Here is a 9,883-nt window from a genome sequence, read left to right on the forward strand (position 1 = left end):
AATCCCTACATTAGGGTCATTTGGGAAATTTAACAACCTCCCCATGCCACTCCCACTTCCCAAATGAATCCTTAAAATAGTGCATCTTAAATAGTTTTGGGGACTTCAGGTCCACGCTTCCTAAGTGCCGTGCATAATGATTTGGGAATTTATGAACTTGATAAAGTTTGTCAGAAGTTTGGATAAAATACATTTAATAATGCCAGACTGGAATCAACATTACAATTCTACTTTGCATGTGTACATTTGAAAATTCTGGAAAGCATGGCATTTAGTATTCTTGGGGGCATGTCTAGACGTTGCCCTACACTGCTGTAGTGACACTACATTGCTGTACAGCGCAGTATGGTGACGTATCAATCTAGGCTAGGGACAGACATTATACATAAACCAGTATAAGTGATTGGAAACTGGTTTAAACCTGTAACACAGCAGAAGTTCAGTGTACATAAACCAGTTTCGAAATAGCTGAAACTGGTTTAAGATAAACCTGGATGGATTCAGTATCAGACTTAACAGATTAAGGTTAAACCGGTCTATTGACCTGTGCCAGATCCCCTTCTGACTTAAGTTACTTTGCAATCCGTCAGCATCCCAGGCTGCTTTACGCCTCCCCCACCAGCCCCCTCTCACAGGGTGGGTGGGCTAGCCTCTGCCCCACTGTCTGCTCCGGCAGAGCCTGGCAGGCCCTGCCCCCAGGCTGTCAAAGAGCTGAGAAGCAAAGCCCCTGCTCCCCAGCCCAGCCAGTGAGGGGACATGGGGGGCTGGCGAGGGGAGGAACGGAGCCATTGCCCCCCATACTGGACCCAGCCTCTCTCTGGGGGTGGGCTGTAGCCGAGGCGGGCACTGCCCCCTGTCCTTGCCCTCCCTTGTGGCTGCCATGGTGACCAGTTCTGGAAACCTAGGGCTCGGCACAGGGGAGGGTCTGCGATAACAGGAGGGAGTTGGGGTCATGTGCCTGGCAACCAGTCAGGGATAGCCCTGCTTGGCAGTGCTCAGCTGCCAGGCTGGGAGGTGCGTGAGAGTACCCCCTTCCCCGCACCTGGCCTGGCCAGTGCAGGCATTTGCCTGTTCCATGCCTCCTCCCCCACTACAAGGGCGAACATGTATTTACATTTGCTCTTAATCCAATCTTCCCAGTTTAGAGAAACCCACAAAGATTGGATCAAGTCTGCCTTGGGCTTTTTGGCTGTCTGTACTTAGCCCTAGACTGCAGTTGGACTGGTGTAGTTCCCTTGGGTCAAGGAGTGGTCTGACCAAGTGGGCCCCTAATTATCTCTGCAGTAAATGCCTATGGCTTTTCATTCCATCCAGGAAGAGCACACACCAACTGCTGAAACTTCCTTAGCCTGACGAAGGGTTTTTGAACCTGAAAGCTTGCTTAATAACTATTCTCCAACTATTTGGGTTGGTCTAATAAAAGATATCAAATTCACCCAAGGAACCTTGTCTGCCTATGGCTACATGTGCACCCCTATTAGGGAACATAAAACTAATAAACTCCAGAGCAGGCTAGCACTTGTATCTGCCAATAGGATTTACAAGTATTAGCCTGCTCTAGAGTTTTTTTTGTGCACAGCAGCGCATGTGTAGAAGCTGCTCAGCTGGCTGGGGCACAAGGGTGCTTCAGTGCAGGGCATGCCTACCAGTTGGGGCTGCTCCAACTGGGCTAAATGTGCTGCACATGAATGAACAGTAGATGTGCCCAGTGGGCAGTGCTGACAAGGTTTACATGGCTGAGTTCCAGAGCAAGCTGTAAGTGTAGAACTAGGAAGGGCAGGGCAGGGGAACACCCAAGAACCTACTGCTTTATGGAGCTTTGGGTGGTAGTGGCCTCTGTGGTGTAGCTCAGAAGGCTGGAGAGGGTGAAAAGTACTCCCCAGTACACCTGTGGCAATTGATCTGCCTGTATTCTACGAGGAATGTATAATTACAGCAACTGTTATAACCTGTAGGAAGTATGCAAAAAGTTTTGGTGAAACTGCTTGTTGTCACGCCCACCTTACTCCTCTCCATTTTGAATCCTAAGCAAAGGAATTTATAAGTAGATTTTGAGTAACACAAGAGACCCGTTCTTCCACAGATGTGCTACATAAATTCTTCCTTAAAGTACACTTAGCTATGAACCTTTTCAGTATTAATTCTCCAGAGAAATGGGAAATAAAGAAAAAAGAGAGAGAAGAGCAGTCTTTCCCATTTTAAGAATGCACCTCCAAATCCATGGTTATCCAGTGTATATATTTTGTTCCTGCATGATATGTTTCTCCTTGTAGAAGTGACCATGTCTTCCTCTGGCTAATCGGATAGTTTACACTCCATGACTTTATTATAATACCAAAGAAAGACTAAAAACTTCAACTGTTCTGTTTAATTTTCCTACATAAAAATACATTAAAGTGACTGAAATAACCATTGCCTAATGCATGCTGACTATAAAAAATATTCACAATTTATGTTATCTGCTATATAATGTGTAACAAAGCAACAGGAGTGGAAGTTACAGAATTATTTAATACACATTTCAGTCTCTCAGAAGCTTGCTTTATAAATGTTAGCTAAGTAAAAGCTTTGCCAATAAAGTCACAAGCAATCCATCATAATCAATCTTATATAAACTCAGTCCAGTTTGAGAATTAAAAGACATATTTAATACATTATTGGAGAAAAGATTATCTTCAAAAATAGCTCCTTCACTGCTCTGTAGTGTTTTAAAACAAACAGTTATAGCACTGTTATTCATAAACAGTTCCAAGACAGTGTTTCTAGGATGACCAAGAAATAGAAACAAACTAAAATAAAAGCTTTTTTACAGAGGCTTACCATACCATTGGGTCTAAACTGTATTGGCCTTTTATTTAGTTTTATATCAGCTTTCTAAGTATTGTAAACTGCTGGGTCATAACTTTTAAAAAAGGAACCAAACCAAAGGCCAAACTGAGGTACTGTGGGTCAGGATACAAGGGGATTGTGGAGAAAGGGACTTGGTAGAGGAGGTCTACTATAGACCACCACACCAGGAGGATGAGCTAGACCTGGAATTCTCCAGTCAGCTCTCGGAGGCCATCCGGTTGAGAGAGATGGTTGTCACAGGTGACCTAAACTACGCTGACATCGGCTTGGAGGAGCAGTCAGCCAAATCTAACAGCTCACATAGGTTCTTAACCTGCATACAGGACATCCACCTAACACAGGAGGTATATGATCCCACTAGAGGAAATGCCTTGCTGGACTTGGTGTTAACTACAGGGGATGACCTGGTAGGGAATCTGCAGGTAGAAGGTAACCTAGGGGATAATGACCATTGATTGACTGAATTCACTATCCGGCGAAGAGTGGGTAAGTTAACCAGCAGGGCTGAAGTGCTAGACTTCAGAAAGGTTAACTTCAGTGTGCTCAGGAGATTAGTTAGTGAGGTGTTAAAGCTCAAGAGCATTGGCAAAATGGAGGTCCAGGAAGGGTGGCTGTTCCTCAAGGGAGCGATCCTATGGGTGCAGAAGGAGACAATCCTATTGTGCATAAAAGGGGGAAAGGGGCCAAGAAGCCCTCTTGGCTGAACAGGGAAGTCCAGGAAAGCCCAAGGGCAAAGAAAGAGGTATGAGGCTGTGGAAACAGGTGGTAGCTACCAAGGAGAAGTATATCTCCCTGCTCGCACTTACAGGGAATCTGTTAGGAAGGCCAAAGCAGGATTAGAACTTAGGCTGGCAGCAAAAATTAAGGACTACAAAAAGTCCTCCTTTAGGTGCATAGGGAGCAAAAGGAAGGCGCAAAGTAGCATAGGACCCCTACAGGACAAACTAAGGTAATTGGTGACAGAGACAGGGGACAAATCTGACCTCTTCAATGGGTTCTTTGCATCTGTATTCTTAGATACAGACCAAGGCAAATCTCCCAACTGGATCATAGATACACACAGGAGGGACACCAGCCCACCAACTGTTAGCGCAGACTTAGTGCAGGGGCACTTGGAGGGGCTGGATGTGTTCAAATCAGTGGACCCAGATGAACTTCATCCAAGGGTGCTGAAGGAACTGGCCAGTATCAAGAAGAGCCACTGGTATGGCTGTTCAAGCACTCATGGTGCTCCAGTCAGGTTCCAGAGGACTGGAAAAGGGCCAATGTGGTCCCTATTTTCAAGAAGGGGAGGAACTGGGAAACTATAGGCCAGGTAGTCTCACCTCTATCCTTGGGAAAACTCTGGAAAAAATCATTGAGGATCACATTTGTGGAGGCCAGCAGGGGAAATAATGCTGAAAGGAAATAAGCACGGGTTCACTGCAGGTGGATTCTGCCTGACTAACCTTGTTTCTTTTTATGACCAGGTCACAAAATGCTTAGATGTAGGAGCTGAGGCAGATGTCAACTACCTAGACTTTAAGAAGGCCTTCAATATGGTATTTCATTCTGTTCTTGTAAATAAACTGACAGGCTGTGATGCAGATGATTACACGGTCAGGTGGGTGGCAAATTGGCTTAGTTGCACCGAGAGAGTGGTGGTGGATGGGTCGATATTGACCTGGAAAGATGTAGGTAGTGGAGTCCCACAAAGCTCTGTCCTTGGACCGGTGCTATTCAATGTCTTCATTAGTGTCTTGGATGAGGGCATGGAGAGCACCCTGTCCAAGTTCACAGATGATACCAACTTATGGGGCAAAGTTTACACACCACAGGGTAGGGAACAGATCCAGGCGTATCTGGACAGGTTGGAAAAATGGGCAGAACAAAATAGGATGCAGTTGAACAAAGACAGGTGCTAAGTGCTACACCTGGGCAAAAAGAACCACCAACACACTTAGAGGCTGGGGGATGTGTGGGGAGTCGGTGGAAAAGCAAGGGCAACATTGGACCCCTGCTAAACCAGATGGGACAACTGACAACCGATGCCCAGGAAAAAGCCACCTTACTAAATGGGTACTTTGCATCTGCCTTTCACAAGTCCCATGGAATGCCCCACCCATCACAGGACAGGGACGCCTGGGTGAGCGAGATTCCTTGCCCTCCATCAATGCTGACCTCATGAAGGAACACCTTGAGAGGCTGGAAACATTCAAGTCAGCCGGCCCTGACAATCTACACCGCCAGGTACTCAAAGAGCTGGCTAGCATCATAGCTCAGCCCCTGGCATGGATCTTCAAGAACTCCTGGTGCTCTGGTGAAGTGCCCGAAGATTGGAAGAAGGCCAATGTGGTGCCTATCTTCAAGAAAGGGAGGAAAGTGGATCTGGCAAACTACAGGCCCATCAGCCTGACCTCTATCTTGGGAAAGGTCTTAGAAAAGATTATCAAGAAGGCTATTCTTAATGGACTGGCCGATGGCAACATCCTGAGGGACAGCCAGCATGGGTTTGTTGTGGATAGGTCTTGCTTGACCAATTTTATTTCCTTTTATGACCAGGTGACCTATCACCTGGACAAGGAATAGGAGATTGATGTCATATATCTTGACTTTAAAAAAGCCTTCGATCTGGTATTTCATGATCACCTCTTGGCAAAACTGGCCAACTGCAGCCTCAAGTCCACCATGATCCACTGGCTGGGGAATTGGCTCCCTGGTCAGACCCAGAGGGTGGTGGCTGACGGAAGTCAATCGTCATGGTGCCCTGTGACCAGTGGGGTCCCCCAAGGCTCTGTCCTTGGACCTCTATTGTTCAACATCATTAATGATGTGGACACTGGAGTCAGAAGTGGACTGGCCAAGTTCAGCGATGATACCAAACTTTGGGGTAAAGCATCCACACCTGAGGACAGGAGGGTGATCCAGGCTGACCTCAACAGGCTCAGGAAATGGGTGGACGAGAAACTGATGGTGTTTAACACCGAAAAATGCAAGGTTCCTGTAGCAGGGCACTAAGGTGCCTGCTACTCTAGGGGTAGAGATAAGAACCCAGGTGCAGGTTGCCGGGACAACTAGTTAATGAGGGGGCTAGTGGCCCACACCTGCCAGAGGTCAGCTGACTGGAAGGGGCAGGGCGTGGCCCACATATAAGTACCAGGGCTGGCGCCAGGAGAGCAGTTCTCTGCTGGCAGGCAAGAGGGAAGGAGCTCTGCCTGAGTGAGCAAGGAGGAGAGGCCTGACTGCACTAGCAGCTCCTGATACTGGTGAGGGATGGAGCAACACTGGGGTGGCTTGAATGATATTTTAGCCAGGCGGCTTGAATTTATGTTATAGCCCAGGGGCTTGTGTTTTGTTTGCTGTTTAAAACTGGTGGCTTGGGTTAGGCTATTAGGGGATGGAGGCGGCCTCATTGTGGGGACCCACTATGGAGTGGGGACCCCGGCACTAGTGAGGGCACAGCTTTTGGGGACACAGACCCCGGTGCCAGTGAGAGTGCAGCTTTTGCAGGGCTGTGGAAAGCCCAGGCACCAGTGAGGAGCAGTGTGAGTCAGGGCCACGGAGAGCCTGAGCGCCAGAGAGGGTGCAGAGTGAGACAGGGGCTGCGGAGAGCCCAGGGAGGACAAGGGGGTCAAACTGTAATGAGGCCCGACACTAGAGAAGGCTAGAGCCTCGGAGTCTAACCCTGTTTGGTGGGTTTTGGACAGGGAGGCCTAGCTAGAGAAGGCAGGGGTCAGGCCCAGGTAGGCGAAAGACCCCGACATACAAAATACAATAGGCAGTCTCCCGCTCACAAGAACAACAACAATTTCCATCAAGACGTGGCAGGTGAGTAGAGGGTGGGACATAAGAGCTCCAAAGCAGACTCCAAGGGCACCCCACGTAAGGCGCAGATTAACAAGGAAGATGGCACTGGGGAGGGTGACCTGTTACAGTTCTCCACCTTGTGAAGAAAAACGTGCAGCATGCTTATAGGCTTGGCTAGTGAGGGCACAGCTTTTGGGGACACAGACCCCGGTGCCAGTGAGAGTGCAGCTTTTGCAGGGCTGTGGAAAGCCCAGGCACCAGTGAGGAGCAGTGTGAGTCAGGGCCACGGAGAGCCTGAGCGCCAGAGAGGGTGCAGAGTGAGACAGGGGCTGCGGAGAGCCCAGGGAGGACAAGGGGGTCAAACTGTAATGAGGCCCGACACTAGAGAAGGCTAGAGCCTCGGAGTCTAACCCTGTTTGGTGGGTTTTGGACAGGGAGGCCTAGCTAGAGAAGGCAGGGGTCAGGCCCAGGTAGGCGAAAGACCCCGACATACAAAATACAATAGGCAGTCTCCCGCTCACAAGAACAACAACAATTTCCATCAAGACGTGGCAGGTGAGTAGAGGGTGGGACATAAGAGCTCCAAAGCAGACTCCAAGGGCACCCCACGTAAGGCGCAGATTAACAAGGAAGATGGCACTGGGGAGGGTGACCTGTTACAGTTCTCCACCTTGTGAAGAAAAACGTGCAGCATGCTTATAGGCTTGGCAGTGCTACGCTGGCTAGCACTATGGATGAAAGGGACTTGGGTGTCATGATTGACCGTAAGATGAACATGAGCTTTCAATGTGATGCTGTGGCTAGTAAAGCGAGCAAAATGCTGGCTTGCATCCATAGATGCTTCTCAAGCAAATCCCAGAATGTCATTCTCCCATTGTGCTTGGCCTTGGTGAGGCTGCAGGTGGATTACTGCATCCAGTTTTGGGCTCCACAATTCAAAAAGGATGTGGAGAAGCTTGAGAGGGTGCAGAAAAGAGCCACATGCATGATCAGAGGTCAGGAAAACAGATCTTACGACAACAGGCTGAGAGCTATGGGACTCTTTAGCCTGGAAAAGTGCAGGCTCAGGGACGATCTGATGGCCACCTATAAGTTTATAAGGGGTGTTCACCAGGATCTGGGGGAACGTTTGTTCCCCAGAGTGCCCCAAGGGATGATAAGGTCGAACGGTTATAAACTCCTGCAAGACCGTTTCAGGCTTGACATAAGGAAGAACTTCTTTACTGTCTGAGCCCCCAAGGCCTGGAATAGCCTGCCATTGGAAGTGGTTCAAGCACCTACTTTGAACGTCTTCAAAAGAAATTTGGATGTTTATCTTGCTGGGATCCTATGACTCCAGCTGACTTCCTGCCCCTGGGGCAGGGGGCTGGACTCGATGATTTTCTGACGTCCCTTCCAGCCCTAATGTCTATGAAATCTGTCTTCTCAGCAGCACAGCAGTGGAAAGGGATCTTGGAGACATAGTTGCCTCCAAGATGAACACGAGTCATCAATGTGACAAAGTGATCAACAAGGCTAATTGCACTTTATCATGCATTAGCAGATGCATGACAAACACGTCCAGGGAGGTGATGCTTCCCCTCTATGTGGCACTGGTCAGGCTGCAGTTGGAGTACTGCGTCCAGTTTTTGGTACTGCACTTCAAGAGGGATGAGGAGAATCTTGAAAAAGTTCAGAGGAGGGCCACTCATATGGTCAGAGGCCTATAGGCAAGGCCCTACGAGGAGAGACTGAGGAACCTAGATCTCTTCAGCCTTCGCAAGAGAAGGCTAAGAAGTGATCTTGTGGCTGCCTATAAATTCATCAGGGGAGGGCAGCAGGGACATAGGAGACGCTCTATTTACTAGGACACCGCCTAGAGTAACTAGGAACAATGGCCACAAATTGATGGAGAGCAGATTTAGGTTGGACATTAGAAAAAACTTCTTCACATTAAGGGCTGTCAGAATCTGGAATGGTCTTCTGAGGGAGGTGGTGCTCTCCCCTACCTTGGGGGTCTTCAAGAGGAGATTGGACAAGCACCTAGCTGTGGTCATCTGACCCCAGCACTCCTTTCTGCCTAGGGCAGGGGTCGGACTCGCCAGGCAAAAGGCAGGGGGTTGGACTCGATGACCTATTGAGGTCCCTTCTGATCCTAACATCTATGAACCCTTAAATATGAATAAAAATATATGCAAGAATGATATAGTATTGATAAGGAACTTTCTTTGGTAAGGATAGTATATAAATGTAATAAGTGACTATATAAATAAAACAAATACTTAAAAAAGCAGCCAATACTAAAGCTGATTCAAGCCTAGATCTGTTCAGAATGTGAATTAATAACTTTGTGAAAAAAACCTACACATTATTGTGATAAAAATGATAATAATGAAATAACTTTCTAAGGTTTGAATATTGTCATTATATAATGGAAATAATGACATTACGTAATGGATTATAATTAAACCCAGGTGGAAAATGACCTTCTATGACCTCCCCTCAAAATTAAGTTTTTTGACAGTCATGATTAATGGTAAGGCGTTCTGTGCATGGTTTGTAAACCTAAAACATAGTTGTATGTTTCAAGTTATAATTTTGAACAATTATCTGGTTCCAGATGCAAGAAGTTGAGATATACTTGTGTGCAGCAACAGTGAATTCCAGTAGCTCAAGAAGCTGTTTATACAGGTTCTCTATTAATGTTATATAGCTAAATAATTTATCTGCCCTTTCTCTAAAAAGACACTTTAAAAAGTAAATATGCACAGCAGCAGCATTACTGGTATTGATGTTGTTTCTATTCTTCTGTAAAACAAAAAAATTCTTTCAAGAGCTCCTACCTGTAAAATTTCTTCAATGCAGCTGTTATCTCCTGTTCCACTTTCCTGTAAACAAAGGGAGGAGAACCATTTTTAAAGAAGAAATAAAAAATAGCTGGGTTGAGATGTTGTCAAATTAGATGCATTCAAGACTCATTCACATTTTTTTTTCAAGACAAGGCCAAGTACTTTAGTACTTTACAAGACTAAGCATCAAAAAATTTTTTTTTCTGTATTAAACCTCTAAGTTAGTTTTTATACATGCTGAAGGAAAATACAATAGTGTAATGTTGTTTAAATGACAGTGACCACAGCATATTTTTATTAATATATATATGACATAAAAAAATCTGTAAGATTCTGCTTAAGTTACATTGGGAGCAGTTAATTCTACCCTGAATATACATTACATACACACACTTAGATTAAATATATACATCCTATGT

At 46.5% G+C, this 9,883-nt stretch overlaps 1 protein-coding gene across 1 annotated transcript in view; it reads right to left on the reverse strand.

The window, feature by feature from the left end:
* The window catches only part of LOC112550720 (AF4/FMR2 family member 3-like), a 242,309-nt gene extending 232,811 nt beyond the window's left edge, over positions 1–9,498 (reverse strand). The window contains exon 1 of the mRNA XM_025207218.1: positions 9,459–9,498. The gene's annotated coding sequence lies outside the window, so the exon portion shown is untranslated. The remainder of the gene's footprint in view (positions 1–9,458) is intronic.
* Between the last annotated feature and the right edge of the window lie 385 nt (positions 9,499–9,883).

This window comes from Alligator sinensis, unplaced genomic scaffold (genome assembly GCF_000455745.1).
Source record: "Alligator sinensis unplaced genomic scaffold, ASM45574v1 scaffold144_4, whole genome shotgun sequence".
Classification (NCBI taxonomy): domain Eukaryota; kingdom Metazoa; phylum Chordata; order Crocodylia; family Alligatoridae; genus Alligator; species Alligator sinensis.